Raw genomic sequence first — 16,449 nt, 5'->3', positions numbered from 1 at the left:
AAGGCCATTTCTAAAATTAGCGGTCAGTGCACACTCGTTCCAATGTGTCAGCACGGACCATTTCCGAAATTTTTGGCAATATACTTCAGCCTCGTCCTGCCCCTGAGACATAGCCAGCAAGGCCTTTTCTGCCTGAATCTCAAGATTGGGTTCCTCATAAAGTAAACCAAGCGCCAGAAAAAACGCATCAAGATCAGCCAATGCCGGATCTCCTGGCGCCAGCGAAAAAGCCCAATCCTGAGGGTCGCCCCGTAAGAACGAAATAACAATTTTTACTTGCTGAGCAGAATCTCCAGATGAACAGGGTCTCAGGGACAAAAACAATTTACAATTATTCACGAAATTCCTAAACTTAAACCTGTCTCCGGAAAACAGTTCAGGAATCGGTATTTTAGGTTCTGACCTAGGATTTCTGATAACATAGTCTTGTATGCCCTGCACACGAGTAGCCAGCTGGTCCACACTTGTAATCAAGGTCTGGACATTCATGTCTGCAGCAAGCATAGCCACTCTGAGGTAAAGGGGAAGAAGAAAGAAAAAAAAAAAAAAAAACTCAGAATCTTCTTTCTTATAATCCCTCTTCTGCAATGCATTAAACATTTAATACTGGCCTGGCAAACTGTTATGACCCCAATGGCGAGGGTCTCAGAGGAACGTGGAAGTCTGCAGAATACAAAAATCCAGCTCATAGGGCAGTGGTAACTGGGTTGACCATATATCTACTCCTAACGCCACACTAGAAGTAGCCGGGGATCATTCCTACGTTGATTCTAGATGACACGCGCCAGCCGGAGAATCTAGCTACCCCTAGTAGAGGAAAACAAAGACCTTTCTTGCCTCCAGAGAAGGGGACCCCAAAGCTGGATAGAAGCCCCCCACAAATAATGACGGTGAGGTAAGAGGAAATGACAAACACAGAAATGAACCAGGTTTAGCACAGAGAGGCCCGCTTACTGATAGCAGAATAAAGAAAGGTAACTTATATGGTCAACAAAAACCCTATCAAAATCCACACTGGAAATTCAAGAACCCCCGAACCGTCTAACGGTCCGGGGGGAGAACACCAGCCCCCTAGAGCTTCCAGCAAAGGTCAGGATATAGATTTGGAACAAGCTGGACAAAAATACAAAACCAAAACAAATAGCAAAAAGCAAAAGGCAGACTTAGCTGATATAACTGGAACCAGGATCAGTAGACAAGAGCACAGCAGACTAGCTCTGATAACTACGTTGCCAGGCATTGAACTGAAGGTCCAGGGAGCTTATATAGCAACACCCCTAACTAACGACCCAGGTGCGGATAAAAGGAATGACAGAAAAACCAGAGTCAAAAAACTAGTAACCACTAGAGGGAGCAAAAAGCAAATTCACAACACATAGGCACCACGTACCGCCGTAACAAAGACCTATGGAACACATTGTGAATGGCAAACGACACCGGAAGATCCAAACGAAACGACACCGGATTAAGGACTTCCAAAATTTTATAAGGACCAATAAAGCGAGGCTTAAACTTAGGAGAGGAAACCTTCAGAGGGACATACCGAGAAGACAACCAAACCAAATCCCCAACACGAAGTCGGGGACCCACAACGCGGCGGCGGTTGGCAAAGCGCTGAGCCTTCTCCTGTGACAAATTCAAGTTGTCCACCACAAGATTCCAAATCCGCTGCAACCTATCCACCACGGAATCCACCCCAGGACAGTCAGAAGGTTCAACATGACCCGAGGAAAACCGCGGATGAAAACCAGAGTTGCAGAAAAATGGCGAAACCAAAGTAGCGGAACTTGCCCGATTATTAAGGGCAAACTCAGCCAATGGCAGGAAGGTCACCCAATCATCCTGATCCGCAGAAACAAAACATCTCAAATAAGCCTCCAGCGTCTGATTAGTTCGCTCCGTTTGGACATTAGTTTGAGGATGAAAGGCAGATGAAAATGACAAATCGATGCCCATCCTAGCACAAAAGGATCGCCAGAATCTGGACACAAACTGGGATCCTCTGTCAGACACGATATTCTCAGGAATGCCGTGCAAACGAACCTCATTCTGAAGGAACAAAGAAACCAAATCGGAAGAGGAAGGCAACTTAGGCAAGGGCACCAAATGGACCATCTTGGAAAAACGATCACAGACCACCCAGATGACAGACATTCCTTGAAACACCGGAAGATCTGAAATGAAATCCATGGAAATGTGCGTCCAAGGCCTCTTCGGGATGGGCAAGGGCAAAAGTAACCCGCTGGCACGAGAACAGCAAGGCTTAGCCCGAGCACAAATCCCACAGGACTGCACAAAAGATCGCACATCCCGCGACAGGGACGGCCACCAAAAGGACCTAGCCACCAAATCTCTGGTACCAAAAATCCCAGGATGCCCTGCCAACACTGAGGAATGAACCTCGGAAATAACTCTACTGGTCCACTTATCAGGAACAAACAGTCTGTCAGGTGGGCAAGAGTCAGGTCTACCAGCCTGAAATCTCTGCAACACACGTCGCAAATCAGGAGAAATGGCCGACAAGATTACTCCCTCTTTAAGAATACCCGCTGGCTCTGAGACTCCAGGAGAGTCAGGCACAAAACTCCTAGAAAGAGCATCAGCCTTCACATTCTTTGAACCAGGCAGGTACGAGACCACAAAGTCAAAATGGGAGAAAAACAACGACCAACGAGCCTGTCTAGGATTCAGGCGCTTAGCGGACTCGAGGTACATCAGATTTTTGTGATCAGTCAAGACCACCACACGATGCTTAGCTCCCTCGAGCCAATGACGCCACTCCTCAAATGCCCACTTCATAGCCAACAACTCCCGATTACCAACATCATAGTTCCGCTCAGCAGGCGAAAACTTCCTAGAAAAAAAAGCACATGGTCTCATAACAGAGCAACCAGAGCCTTTCTGCGACAAAACAGCCCCTGCACCGATCTCAGAAGCGTCTACTTCAACCTGAAAGGGAAGTGAGACATCAGGCTGGCACAAAACAGGCGCCGAAGTAAACCGGCGCTTCAACTCCCGGAAGGCCTCCACGGCCGCAGGAGCCCAATTAGCAACATCAGAACCTTTCTTGGTCATATCCGTCAAAGGTTTTACAACGCTAGAAAAATTAGCAATAAAACGACGGTAGAAATTAGCAAAACCCAAGAACTTCTGAAGACTCTTAACGGACGTGGGTTGAGTCCAATCATGAATAGCTCGGACCTTGACTGGGTCCATCTCCACAGTAGAAGGGGCGAAAATAAAACCCAAAAAGGAAACCTTCTGCACTCCAAAGAGACACTTTGAGCCCTTCACAAACAAAGCATTATCATGCAAAACCTGAAACACCATCCTGACCTGCTTTACATGAGAATCCCAATCATCAGAGAAAACCAGAATATCATCCAGATAAACAATCATAAATTTATCCAGATACTTCCGGAAAATGTCATGCATAAAGGACTGAAACACTGAGGGGGCATTAGAAAGCCCAAAAGGCATCACCAAGTACTCAAAATGACCTTCGGGCGTATTGAACGCAGTTTTCCATTCATCTCCCTGCTTAATGCGCACAAGGTTGTACGCACCGCGAAGATCTATCTTGGTGAACCACTTGGCACCCTTAATCCGGGCAAACAAGTCCGACAATAGTGGCAAAGGATACTGAAATTTGACAGTGATTTTATTCAAAAGCCTAGTCTATACACGGTCTCAAAGACCCGTCTTTCTTGGCCACAAAAAAGAATCCCGCACCAAGAGGGGAAGAGGATGGACGAATATGTCCCTTCTCCAAAGACTCCTTAATATAAGCACGCATCGCGGCATGCTCAGGTACAGACAGATTAAATAGTCGTCCCTTAGGAAATTTACTACCAGGAATCAAATCTATAGCGCAGTCACAGTCCCTATGAGGAGGAAGGGCACTGGACCTGGACTCACTGAATACATCCTGATAGTCCAACAAGTACTCAGGGACTTCAGAAGGAGTAGAAGAAGCAATAGACACCGACGAGGAATCGCAATGAATTCCCTGACAACCCCAACTTGACACGGACATTGCCTTCCAATCCAAAACTGGATTATGGATCTGTAACCATGGCAGACCCAGAACGACCAAATCCTGCATTTTATGCAAAACAAGAAAACAAATCACCTCCCGATGTTCAGGAGACATGCACATGGTCACTTGTGTCCAATACTGCGGCTTATTCTCCGCCAATGGCGTAGCATCAATTCCTCTAAGAGGAATAGGATTTTCTAAAGGCTCTAGGACAAAACCACAGCGCTTGGCAAACGATAAATCCATAAGACTCAGGGCAGCACCTGAATTCACAAATGCCATAACAGGGTAGGAAGATAATGAGCAAATCAAAGTCACAGACAAAATGAACTTAGGCTGCAAATTACCAATGGCGACAGGACTAACAACCTTTGATGGCCGTTTAGAGCATGCCGAGATAACATGTGTAGAATCACCACAGTAAGAACACAACCCATTCTGACGCCTATGATTTTGCCATTCGGTTCTAGTCAGGATTCTATCACATTGCATTGAGTCAGGCGTCCGTTCAGACAACACCGCCAGAGGATTAGCAGTTTTGCGCTCCCGCAAACGCCGATCAACCTGGATGGCCAGAGCCATAGAATCATTCAGACTTGTAGGAATGGGAAAACCCACCATCACATTCTTAATGGCTTCAGAAAGGCCATTTCTAAAATTTGCGGCCAGAGCACACTCATTCCATTGAGTAAGCACGGACCATTTCCGAAATTTTTGGCAGTACACCTCAGCTTCATCCTGGCCCTGAGAGATAGCCAGCAATGCTTTTTCTGCCTGTATTTCAAGATTGGGCTCCTCATAAAGCAATCCGAGCGCCAGAAAAAACGCATCAATATTTGCCAATGCCGGATCTCCTGGCGCCAATGAGAAAGCCCAATCCTGAGGGTCGCCACGCAAGAAGGAGATAACAATTTTAACTTGTTGAGCTGAGTCTCCAGACGAACGAGGTCTCAAAGATAGAAACAATTTACAATTATTCCTAAAATTCCCAAATTTAAATCGATCTCCAGAGAACAGCTCAGGAATAGGTATCTTAGGTTCTGACATAGGACTGTTAATAACAAAATCCTGAATGCCCTGCACACGTGCAGCAAGCTGATCCACACTAGTAATCAGAGTCTGAACATTCATGTCTGCAGCAGAGCTTCAAGCCACTCAGAGATAAAGGGGAGGAAGAAAAAAAACAAACAAAAAAAAAACCTCAGACTTCTTTTCTAATAATCCCGCTTCAGCAATGCACTTATTCGGCCTGGAATACTGTTATGATCCTAATGGCAGAGGATCTCAGGAGTACCAGCTAAGTCTGCAAACACAAAAAACCAGCTCATAGGGAAGTGGTAACTAGGCTGACCGTATACCTGATCCTAACACAAACAACTAGCAGCAGCCGGGGAACGTACCTACGTTGGTTCTAGACGTCTCGCGCCAGCCGGAGAACTAACTAACCCTTTCAGAGAAAATAAGACCTCTCTTGCCTCAAGAGGAAAGACCCCAAAGTTAATACAAGCCCCCCACAAATAATAACGGTGAGGTAAGAAGAAATGACAAACGTAAGAATAAACTAGATTTAGCAAAGAGAGGCCCACTGACTAATAGCAGAAAATAGAAAGATAACTTATACGGTCAGCAAAAAACCCTACAAAATATCCACACTGAATATCCAAGAACCCCCGCACCGACTAACGGTGTGGGGGGAGAATAACAGCCCCCCTAGAGCTTCCAGCAAAATCAGGAATCACATTTTAAACAAAGCTGGAACAAAATAAGGAAAATTCAAATGCACAAAAATAAGAAAGCAGGACTTAGCTTATCTTGCAAAATCAGGAGACCAGGAGACAGGAGAAAACAGACATGGTCTGATAACAACGAATCCAGGCACAATACAGAGTATCCAGGAAGTTTATATAGGCACACCCAGGCCAAACGAAGCAGGTGAGTGCCAACCTGGGGAAAGACACTCCAAGTGCCATACCGCTAATGACCACAAGAGGGAGCAAAGAAATATAGTTCACAACAGGGGTCACACTTGCGAGTGTGATGCGAGTCTCGGGACCAGAGTGTGTGGCTACATACAAATACCTGCAGCTGAACGCTCTGTGTTGTGAATTTGGTTTCTGGGCTCCCCCGGTGGTCACTGGTGGTACTGAACTTGTGTGCTTCATCGCCTCTGTTCACCTGTTTCCATCAGGATGTGGGAGTTTTCTATTTAGCCTTGCTCCTCAGTCATTTCTATGCCGGCCAACAATGTTACCAGAAGCCTTTCTGTTGCATGTTCCTGCTCCTAGACTACTATCAGCTAAGTTGGACTTGTAGTCCTAAGTTTGTTTTGCATTTTTGTTCCAGTTCTCTGTGTTTGAATATTTCTGAGGCTGGAAGCTCTTGTGAGCTGAAATTGCCACTCTGGTGTCATGAGTTGATATTAGAGTCTTAAAGTAATTTCAGGATGGTGTTTTGAAAGGGTTTTCAGCTGACTGTGTAGTTCCCTTTTCTGTCTTCCTACTATCTAGTAAGCGGACCTCAATTTGCTAAACCTATCTTCATACTTCGTATGTCAATTTCCTCTAAAATCACCGACATTATATGTGGGGGCTACTGTCTGCCTTTTGGGGAAAATTTCTCTAGAGGTAAGCCAGGTCTGTATTTTCCTCTGCTAGGGTCAGTCAGTTCTCCGGCTGGCGCTGGGCGTCTAGGGATAAAACGTAGGCACGCTACCCGGCCACTGTTAGTTGTGCGGTAGGTTTAGCTCACAGTCAGCTCGAGTTCCCATCTTCCAAGAGCTAGTCCTTTTTGTATGCTTTACTACGGTCTCTTGCCATTGAGAACCACGACAGTTTGGCCGGCCAAGGGTTAAAATAATTGGCAGAAGAAAGGAGAGAAAAGAAGTCTGCAGAGAATTTTTTTATTTTTTATTTTTTCCTGAGTTTGCTCATTAGTTGATTCACTAGCATCTCTGCTTACTGCAGCCTTCGTCTCTCTCTCCTTCTAATCCTTGAATGGTTCTGATTTCACCTGATGAAAATGGATCCTCAGAGTTTAGCTACAGGTTTGAATAATCTCGCTATGAAGGTTCAAAGTTTACAGGATTTTGTAATTCATGCTCCTATATCTGAACCTAGAGTACCTTTGCCTGAATTTTTCTCCGGGGATAGATCTCGCTTCCAGAATTTCAAACATAATTGTAAATTATTTTTGTCTCTGAGATCTCGTTCCGCTGGAGATCCTGCACAGCAGGTCAGGATTGTAATTTCCTTGCTCCGGGGCGACCCTCAGGATTGGGCATTTGCTTTGGCACCAGGGGATCCTGCGTTGCTCAATGTGGATGCGTTTTTCCTGGCTTTGGGGTTGCTTTATGAGGAACCTCATTTAGAGATTCAGGCTGAAAAAGCCTTGATGGCCCTGTCTCAAGGGCAAGATGAGGCTGAAATATACTGCCAAAAATTTCGTAAGTGGTCTGTGCTTACTCAGTGGAATGAGTGCGCCCTGGCGGCGAATTTCAGAGAGGGTCTCTCTGATGCCATTAAAGATGTTATGGTGGGGTTCCCTGTGCCTGCAGGTCTGAATGAGTCCATGACAATGGCTATTCAGATTGATCGGCGTTTGCGGGAGCGCAAACCTGTGCACCATTTGGCGGTGTCTACTGAGAAGGCGCCAGAGATTATGCAATGTGATAGAATTCTGTCCAGAAGCGAACGACAGAATTTTAGGCGAAAAAATGGGTTATGCTTCTATTGTGGCGATTCAACTCATGTTATATCAGCATGCTCTAAACGTACTAAGAAGGTTGATAAGTCTGTTTCAATTGGTACTTTACAGTCCAAGTTTATTCTGTCTGTGACCCTGATTTGCTCTTTATCGTCTATTACCGCGGACGCCTATGTCGACTCTGGCGCCGCTTTGAGTCTTATGGATTGGTCCTTTGCCAAACGCTGTGGGTTTAATTTAGAGCCTCTGGAGGTTCCTATACCTCTGAAGGGTATTGACTCCACGCCATTGGCTAGTAATAAACCACAATACTGGACACAAGTAACTATGCGTATTAATCCGGATCACCAGGAGATTATTCGCTTCCTTGTGTTGTATAATCTACATGATGTGTTGGTGCTTGGATTGCCATGGCTGCAATCTCATAACCCAGTCCTCGACTGGAAAGCAATGTCTGTGTTAAGCTGGGGATGTCAGGGGACTCATGGGGACGTACCTTTGGTTTCCATTTCGTCATCTATTCCCTCTGAGATTCCGGAATTTTTATCTGATTATCGTGACGTTTTTGAGGAGCCTAAACTTGGTTCACTACCTCCGCACAGAGATTGCGATTGTACAATAGATCTGATTCCAGGCAGTAAGTTTCCAAAGGGTCGTTTATTTAATCTATCTGTGCCTGAACATGCTGCTATGCGGGAATATATTAAGGAGTCCTTGGAAAAGGGACATATTCGTCCTTCGTCATCTCCCTTAGAAGCCGTTTTTTTCTTTGTATCTAAAAAAGATGGCTCTTTGAGGCCGTGTATTGATTATCGGCTTTTGAATAAAATCACGGTTAAATATCAGTATCCTTTGCCACTGCTTACTGATTTGTTTGCTCGAATAAAGGGGGCCAAGTGGTTCTCTAAGATTGATCTTCGTGGGGCGTATAATTTAGTGCGAATTAAGCAGGGGGATGAGTGGAAAACCGCATTTAATACGCCTGAGGGCCATTTTGAGTATTTAGTAATGCCTTTTGGTCTTTCAAATGCCCCTTCAGTCTTTCAGTCTTTTATGCATGACATTTTCCGTGAGTATTTGGATAAATTTATGATTGTGTATCTGGATGATATTTTGATTTTTTCGGACGACTGGGACTCTCATGTCCAACAGGTCAGGAGGGTTTTTCAGGTTTTGCGCTCTAATTCCTTGCGTGTAAAGGGTTCTAAGTGCGTTTTTGGGGTTCAAAAGATTTCGTTTTTGGGGTACATTTTTTCCCCCTCTTCCATTGAGATGGACCCTGTCAAGGTTCAGGCTATTTGTGATTGGACGCAACCCTCTTCTCTTAAGAGCCTTCAGAAGTTTTTGGGCTTTGCTAATTTTTATCGTCGATTTATAACTGTTTTTTCTGATGTTGCTAAACCGTTGACTGATTTGACTAAGAAGGGTGCTGATGTTGCTGATTGGTCCCCTGCTGCTGTGGAGGCCTTTCGGGAGCTTAAGCGCCGCTTTTCTTCCGCCCCTGTATTGCGTCAGCCTGATGTTACTCTTCCTTTTCAGGTTGAGGTCGACGCTTCAGAAATCGGAGCTGGGGCGGTTTTGTCGCAGAAAAGTTCCGACTGCTCCGTGATGAGACCTTGCGCGTTCTTTTCTCGTAAATTTTCGCCCGCTGAGCGAAATTATGATATTGGTAATCGGGAGCTCTTGGCTATGAAGTGGGCTTTTGAGGAGTGGCGTCATTGGCTTGAGGGGGCTAGACATCAGGTGGTGGTGTTGACCGACCACAGGAATTTGATTTATCTTGAGTCTGCCAGGCGCCTGAATCCTAGACAGGCGCGCTGGTCGTTATTTTTCTCTCGGTTTAATTTTGTGGTTTCTTACCTACCGGGTTCTAAAAATGTGAAGGCGGATGCCCTTTCTAGGAGTTTTGAGCCTGATTCCCCTGGTAATTCTGAACCTACAGGTATCCTTAAGGATGGAGTGATATTATCTGCTGTTTCCCCAGACTTGCGACGGGTCTTGCAGGAGTTTCAGGCGGATAGACCTGATCGTTGCCCGCCTGGTAGAATGTTTGTTCCGGATGATTGGACCAGTAGAGTCATCTCGGAGGTCCATTCTTCTGCGTTAGCTGGTCATCCTGGAATCTTTGGTACCAGGGATTTGGTGGCTAGGTCCTTCTGGTGGCCTTCCCTGTCGCGAGATGTGCGAGGTTTTGTGCAGTCTTGTGATGTTTGTGCTCGGGCCAAGCCTTGTTGTTCTCGGGCTAGTGGATTGTTGTTATCTTTGCCTATTCCGAAGAGGCCTTGGACTCACATCTCCATGGATTTTATTTCTGATCTCCCTGTTTCTCAGAAGATGTCTGTCATCTGGGTGGTGTGTGACCGTTTCTCTAAGATGGTCCATTTGGTTCCCTTGCCTAAATTGCCTTCCTCATCCGAGCTGGTTCCTCTGTTTTTTCAAAATGTGGTTCGCTTGCATGGTATTCCGGAGAATATCGTGTCTGACAGGGGAACCCAATTCGTGTCTAGATTTTGGCGAGCGTTCTGTGCTAGGATGGGCATTGATTTGTCTTTTTCGTCTGCTTTCCATCCTCAGACTAATGGCCAGACCGAGCGAACTAATCAGACCTTGGAGACTTATTTGAGGTGTTTTGTGTCTGCGGATCAGGATGATTGGGTTGCCTTTTTGCCCTTGGCGGAGTTTGCCCTCAATAATCGGGCTAGTTCTGCCACCTTGGTTTCTCCTTTCTTCTGTAATTCGGGGTTTCATCCTCGTTTCTCTTCCGGTCAGGTGGAGTCTTCGGATTGTCCTGGAGTGGATGCTGTGGTGGAGAGGTTGCATCAGATTTGGGGGCATGTGGTGGACAATTTGAAGTTGTCCCAGGAGAAGACTCAGCATTTTGCCAACCGCCGTCGTCGTGTTGGTCCTCGTCTTTGTGTTGGGGACTTGGTGTGGTTGTCTTCTCGTTTTGTCCCTATGAAGGTTTCTTCTCCTAAGTTTAAGCCTCAGTTCATCGGCCCGTACAAGATATTGGAGATTCTTAACCCTGTGTCCTTTCGTTTGGACCTCCCTGCATCTTTTTCTATTCATAATGTCTTCCATCGGTCATTGTTGCGCAGGTATGAGGTACCGGTTGTGCCTTCCGTTGAGCCTCCTGCTCCGGTGTTGGTTGAGGGTGAGTTGGAGTACGTTGTCGAGAAGATCTTGGACTCCCGTGTTTCCAGACGGAGACTTCAGTATCTGGTCAAGTGGAAGGGCTACGGTCAGGAGGATAATTCTTGGGTGACAGCCTCTGATGTTCATGCCTCCGATTTGGTCCGTGCCTTTCATAGGGCTCATCCTGATCGCCCTGGTGGTTCTGGTGAGGGTTCGGTGCCCCCTCCTTGAGGGGGGGGTACTGTTGTGAATTTGGTTTCTGGGCTCCCCCGGTGGTCACTGGTGGTACTGAACTTGTGTGCTTCATCGCCTCTGTTCACCTGTTTCCATCAGGATGTGGGAGTTTTCTATTTAGCCTTGCTCCTCAGTCATTTCTATGCCGGCCAACAATGTTACCAGAAGCCTTTCTGTTGCATGTTCCTGCTCCTAGACTACTATCAGCTAAGTTGGACTTGTAGTCCTAAGTTTGTTTTGCATTTTTGTTCCAGTTCTCTGTGTTTGAATATTTCTGAGGCTGGAAGCTCTTGTGAGCTGAAATTGCCACTCTGGTGTCATGAGTTGATATTAGAGTCTTAAAGTAATTTCAGGATGGTGTTTTGAAAGGGTTTTCAGCTGACTGTGTAGTTCCCTTTTCTGTCTTCCTACTATCTAGTAAGCGGACCTCAATTTGCTAAACCTATCTTCATACTTCGTATGTCAATTTCCTCTAAAATCACCGACATTATATGTGGGGGCTACTGTCTGCCTTTTGGGGAAAATTTCTCTAGAGGTAAGCCAGGTCTGTATTTTCCTCTGCTAGGGTCAGTCAGTTCTCCGGCTGGCGCTGGGCGTCTAGGGATAAAACGTAGGCACGCTACCCGGCCACTGTTAGTTGTGCGGTAGGTTTAGCTCACAGTCAGCTCGAGTTCCCATCTTCCAAGAGCTAGTCCTTTTTGTATGCTTTACTACGGTCTCTTGCCATTGAGAACCATGACAGCTCTGGTCCCGAGTGCCGGGTATTGATGCGGGAGACTCGCATCACACTCGCAAGTGTGACCCCGGTCTAGAAGAGAGAGAAAGAGAGAGACTGAGCCGCCTCCATTCTGTGCTACACACTGAGTACTGACGTCACAATACTGTCCGGTGCGGCCGGTGTCAGACCGTTTCCTCCTGAGTTATGCACACAGTTATCAGTCTGCTCAGTGAGAACAGGACGTTGTGTGAGTGGGGAAAACACTGAGATGTTCCGGCCTCCGTATCAGGGACTCGCTGCTCTACTGAGTCCTGCATTTGTTCCCTCTGTACAGCAGGGGGCGCAGTAACAGCCAATCCCTGTGCTCCTCTATTGTCACCCTGGTGTCAGTCTAAAGCTGGGCCTTCTACACACTGCTGAAGGGGTTAATGTCCCCAGTAATAGGGAGTCTCCAGCACCTACCTCCACCTGCAGAGCCGCACACCACATATATGGCTGTTCTGTGCGTACAGGACCTGTGATGAGGTCACAGGAGGGGAGGAGTCAGGGGTCACATGATCAGAGGCCTCAGTGTATGCAGGGCTCTGCTCTGCTGATTGTCATGGTGCTGGATGAGGGGAAGTTTATGTGTGGGGTCAGGAGGGGTTTACAGTGTGGATGTAGCCGAGCCGTGTGTATACGAGGTGTACGGAGCAGAGCCGTGTGTGTACGAGGTGTACGGAGCGGAGCCGTGTGTGTACGAGGTGTACGGAGTGGAGATGTGTGCGTACGAGGTGTACAGAGCAGAGCCGTGTGTGTACGAGGTGTACGGAGTGGAGATGTGTGCGTACGAGGTGTACGGAGTGGAGATGTGTGCGTACAAGGTGTACGGAGCAGAGCCGAGTGCGTACGAGGTGTACAGAGCGAAGCCGAGTGCGTACGAGGTGTACACGAGGTGTATGGAGCGGAGCCGAGGGCGTACGAGCTGTACAGAACGGAGCCAAGAGCGTACGAGGTGTACAGAGCGGAGCCGCGTGTGTAAGAGGTGTACGGAGCGGAACCGAGTGCGTACAATTTCCCAGGAAATCTCAGATAGAAGGCCCTAACTAACTGCTCAGCATTCACATCTCAAGCTGGAACCCAGGATCTCTCTTCAGGTCTGCGTCCTCTCCAGTTAATGAGGTATTGGAGGAAATTTTGGACTGTATGGGAATCCACAATTCTCTGAACCTCATACTCCAAGCCACCAATCGACTGAAACCGGAGGAGGCAGGGATGAGGTAGATACTGCCAAAGGGACAAATTCTTTTAATAGCAACTTAAACAGTAATTTAACAGTAAGCAACTCACGATTCCCAACATCATAATTTCATTCCGGAGATGAGAATTTTTTTTTTTTTAAAACCACATGGACACGGGTTAGCCAGAGTTTTGGATCTCTGTGATAAAATGGCCACTACCCCAACCTCTGAAGCATCCACCTTCACAATGAATGGTTTTTGGAGATCGGTTTGTATTAGAACAAGAGGAGACACGAAATACTCTTTTAATTGTTTAAAGCCCTAATAGCAACCGGCAACCAAACCTTGAGATTCACCTGAATTTGTGTTTCTTTCTTGTTGGTCAATAGTCTGAAATGTTTACTATTCTTGTAGGTTAAATTGATATTTCTAAATGTATGAATGACTAATGTTTGCATCTTATATCAGCTCCTACAACTTATTGTCTGCTATCTTTGCAAGACAGTGATACAGAGTCATTGAACAAATGATGTTTGATGATATGTTGATTACACATTGTTCATGCCAGCCAGTTTGTTAACTTGCAAAATATAGGAGGAAAAACTATGCAAATAGATCAAATAATTAAACAATGAGAGTTGCTCTCGTCACCGTTCTTCCCCTTCACGTCTGGATGCTGGCTTAAAGGACAGTTGTTAAATAAAAAAAGAGGATATATGAGCCTCTGAAACAGATACCTGCAGATACAGATATACCTCCAGACAGCCAAGAGATCCACAGATTTAAAAGAACCAGTGGCTCTTTATAAGACAGCAGCCGAGACATCATGGCTCCATCACGAGGGACACAGATTTGAAACTCTACAGGATGCCAGCTTAGAGGACCACGGCCCAGGCTGGAAGAATACAGATCTGCTCCATTGACCATAACTGAACCACTGGATATGTTTGGGGTATTCAGGATTTAAACCCAGTGTTCACCTGAGACCCACTGATACATTTGGGAAAGCCAGGAATGGGACCCACTGGTCACCTGGCTCCATGGAGATGTTCGGAGAAGCCAGGTTGTGACCCTCAGGACAACTGGCCTTGTACCTCAATGGACTACCATCTTCCTAAGCTTGTCATTACCTCCTCTCTGTGCATGGCACAGGTAGGTTAGTCAGCCTTGGAAGCTCTGAAGTCACAGCTGCTCTTATCCCGGCGAGACACTGGAAGGGTGAGACTGTAATTTTGCACCATCTTGGGTATTTTGCTGTGACTGTTCTATGTGTTAGTTGTCTGTTTTGTGGTTCAAAAAAATTTTGCTACACTGTTTTACCCTCATTCTGTGTAGTCTGAGTAGCACTATGCCCACAGTAAAAGGAGAGTGGGTGTTCGGTGGGATGAGACCTGATCCATGAGGTTTCAGGCTAGCGGAGCAGGGCACCTGCTGACCCCCCGTGTCTCTACATGAACTTAAAGGAAACCTTCATAAAGAAGAAAACTTCAAAATCCAAAACTAGAACTGTAATGAGATGAAGACGGGAGGAAAGAAAGTGAGTCCTGTCAGGAAGATAAGGAGAGAGAAGAAAGGATTCACTATATTCATCTTTCTGTGTCCTCTGTTGCTTCCGAGAAAGACCGAGAGGGAACCTCCTCCATTAGGCTAGGTTCACATTGCGTTAGTGGGTGATCGCTAACGGACAGCGTTGCACGGCGAAAATGTCGCAATTAACGCCGTGCAACGGGTCCGTTAGCGCACCCATTGACAGCAATGTAAATTTCGCCTGCAGCACATCACTAGCGCGTGCCTTTTTCGGCTCGCGCTAGTGATGTGCCGTTCTTCTGTGACGCGCCTCGGACGCTGCTTGCAGCATCCGTGGCGCGCCCGAGGTCCGTTCCCCACTCTCGCAGATCGGGGATCTGCGAGAGCGGGGACGTTAACGCGACCCCTGAACGCGGCCCCTAAATAAACATTGCGTTAGCGCAATCCGCTAGCGCTAAACGGATTGCCCTAACGCAATGTGAACCTAGCCTTATATGTGAACCAGAAGGAGAGAGAATACGAGAGAGAATGCAAAAGAGAATAAGGCCGGGGTCACACTTGCGAGTGTGATGCGAGTCTCGGGACCAGAGTGTGTGGCTACATAGAAATACCTGCAGCTGAACGCTCTGGTCCCGAGTATTGATGCGGGAGACTCGCATCACACTCGCAAGTGTGACCCCGGCCTAAGAGAGAGAAAGAGAGAGACTGAGCCGCCTCCATTCTGTGCTACACACTGAGCACTGACGTCACAATACTGTCCGGTGCGGCCGGTGTCAGAGCGTTTCCTCCGCAGTTATTCCCACAGTTATCAGTCTGCAGAGTGAGAACAGGACGTTGTGTGTGTGGGGAAAACACTGAGATGTTCCGGCCTCCGTATCAGGGACTCGCTGCTGTACTGAGTCCTGCATTTGTTCCCTCTGTACAGCAGGGGGCGCAGTAACAGCCAATCCCTGTGCTCCACTATCTATAGTCGCCCTGGTGTCAGTCTAAAGCTGGGCCTTCTACACACTGCTGAAGGAGTTATTGTCCCCTACGCCCAGTAATGGGGAATCTCCAGCACCTACCTCCACCTGCAGAGCCGCACTCCACATATATGGCTGTTCTGTGCGCACAGGGCCTGTGATGAGGTCACAGGAGGGGAGGAGTCAGGGGTCAGATGATGGGGGGGCTCTGTGTATGCAGGATTCTGCTCTGCTGGTTGTCATGGTGCTGGATGAGAGGAAGTTTATGTGTGGGGTCAGGAGGGGTTTACAGTGTGGATGTAGCAGAGCCGTGTGTGTACGGGGTGTACGGAGCGGAGCCGAGTGCGTACGAGTTGTACGGAGTGGAGGCACGTGTGTAGGAGGTGTACGGAGTGGAGCCGAGTGCGTACGAGGTGTACAGAGCGGAGCCGCGTGTGTACGAGATGTATGGAGCGGAGCCGAGTGCATACGAGGTGTACAGAGCGGAGCCGAGTGCGTACGAGATGTATGGAGCAGAGCCGAGTGCGTACGAGGTGTATGGACCAGAGCCGAGTGCGTATGAGGTGTATGGAGCGGAGCCGAGTGCGTATGAGGTGTACAGAGTGGAGCTATGTGTGTACAAGGTGTGCGCACTGCGCAACCCTGTGTGTACGAGGTGTATGGAGCAGATATATTTGGGTACAATGCAGGGGCATGTTTGTACGATGTGTTCGGAGCAGAGCCATGTGTGTGTACGCAGCAGAGTTAAAGTGGGTACGGAAATTATTCAGACCCCTTTAAATTTTTCATTCTTTGTTTCATTGCAGCCATTTGGTAAATTCAAAAAAGTTCATTTTTATCACGTTAATGTACACTCTGCACCCCATCTTGACAAAAAAAAAAAAGAAATGTAGAAATTTTTGTAAATTTATT

General features: G+C 47.1%; 1 protein-coding gene across 2 annotated transcripts in view; it reads right to left on the bottom strand.

Moving 5' to 3' along the window:
- The window catches only part of LOC143766272 (uncharacterized), a 30,805-nt gene extending 15,130 nt beyond the window's left edge, over window positions 1-15,675 (bottom strand). Inside the window, exon 1 of one of the 2 annotated variants that reach the window (XM_077253817.1) lies at window positions 15,640-15,675. The gene's annotated coding sequence lies outside the window, so the exon portion shown is untranslated. Of the gene's footprint in view, window positions 1-12,290; window positions 12,334-15,639 lie in introns of those variants that run through there. The other variant, XM_077253818.1, reaches the window with a different exon arrangement.
- Window positions 15,676-16,449: the final 774 nt, after the last annotated feature.

This window comes from Ranitomeya variabilis, chromosome 4 (genome assembly GCF_051348905.1).
Source record: "Ranitomeya variabilis isolate aRanVar5 chromosome 4, aRanVar5.hap1, whole genome shotgun sequence".
In the NCBI taxonomy this organism is placed as follows: Eukaryota; Metazoa; Chordata; class Amphibia; order Anura; family Dendrobatidae; genus Ranitomeya; species Ranitomeya variabilis.
Note: the sequence above shows the minus strand (reverse complement) of the source record. Positions and strands in the feature narration are given on the sequence as shown.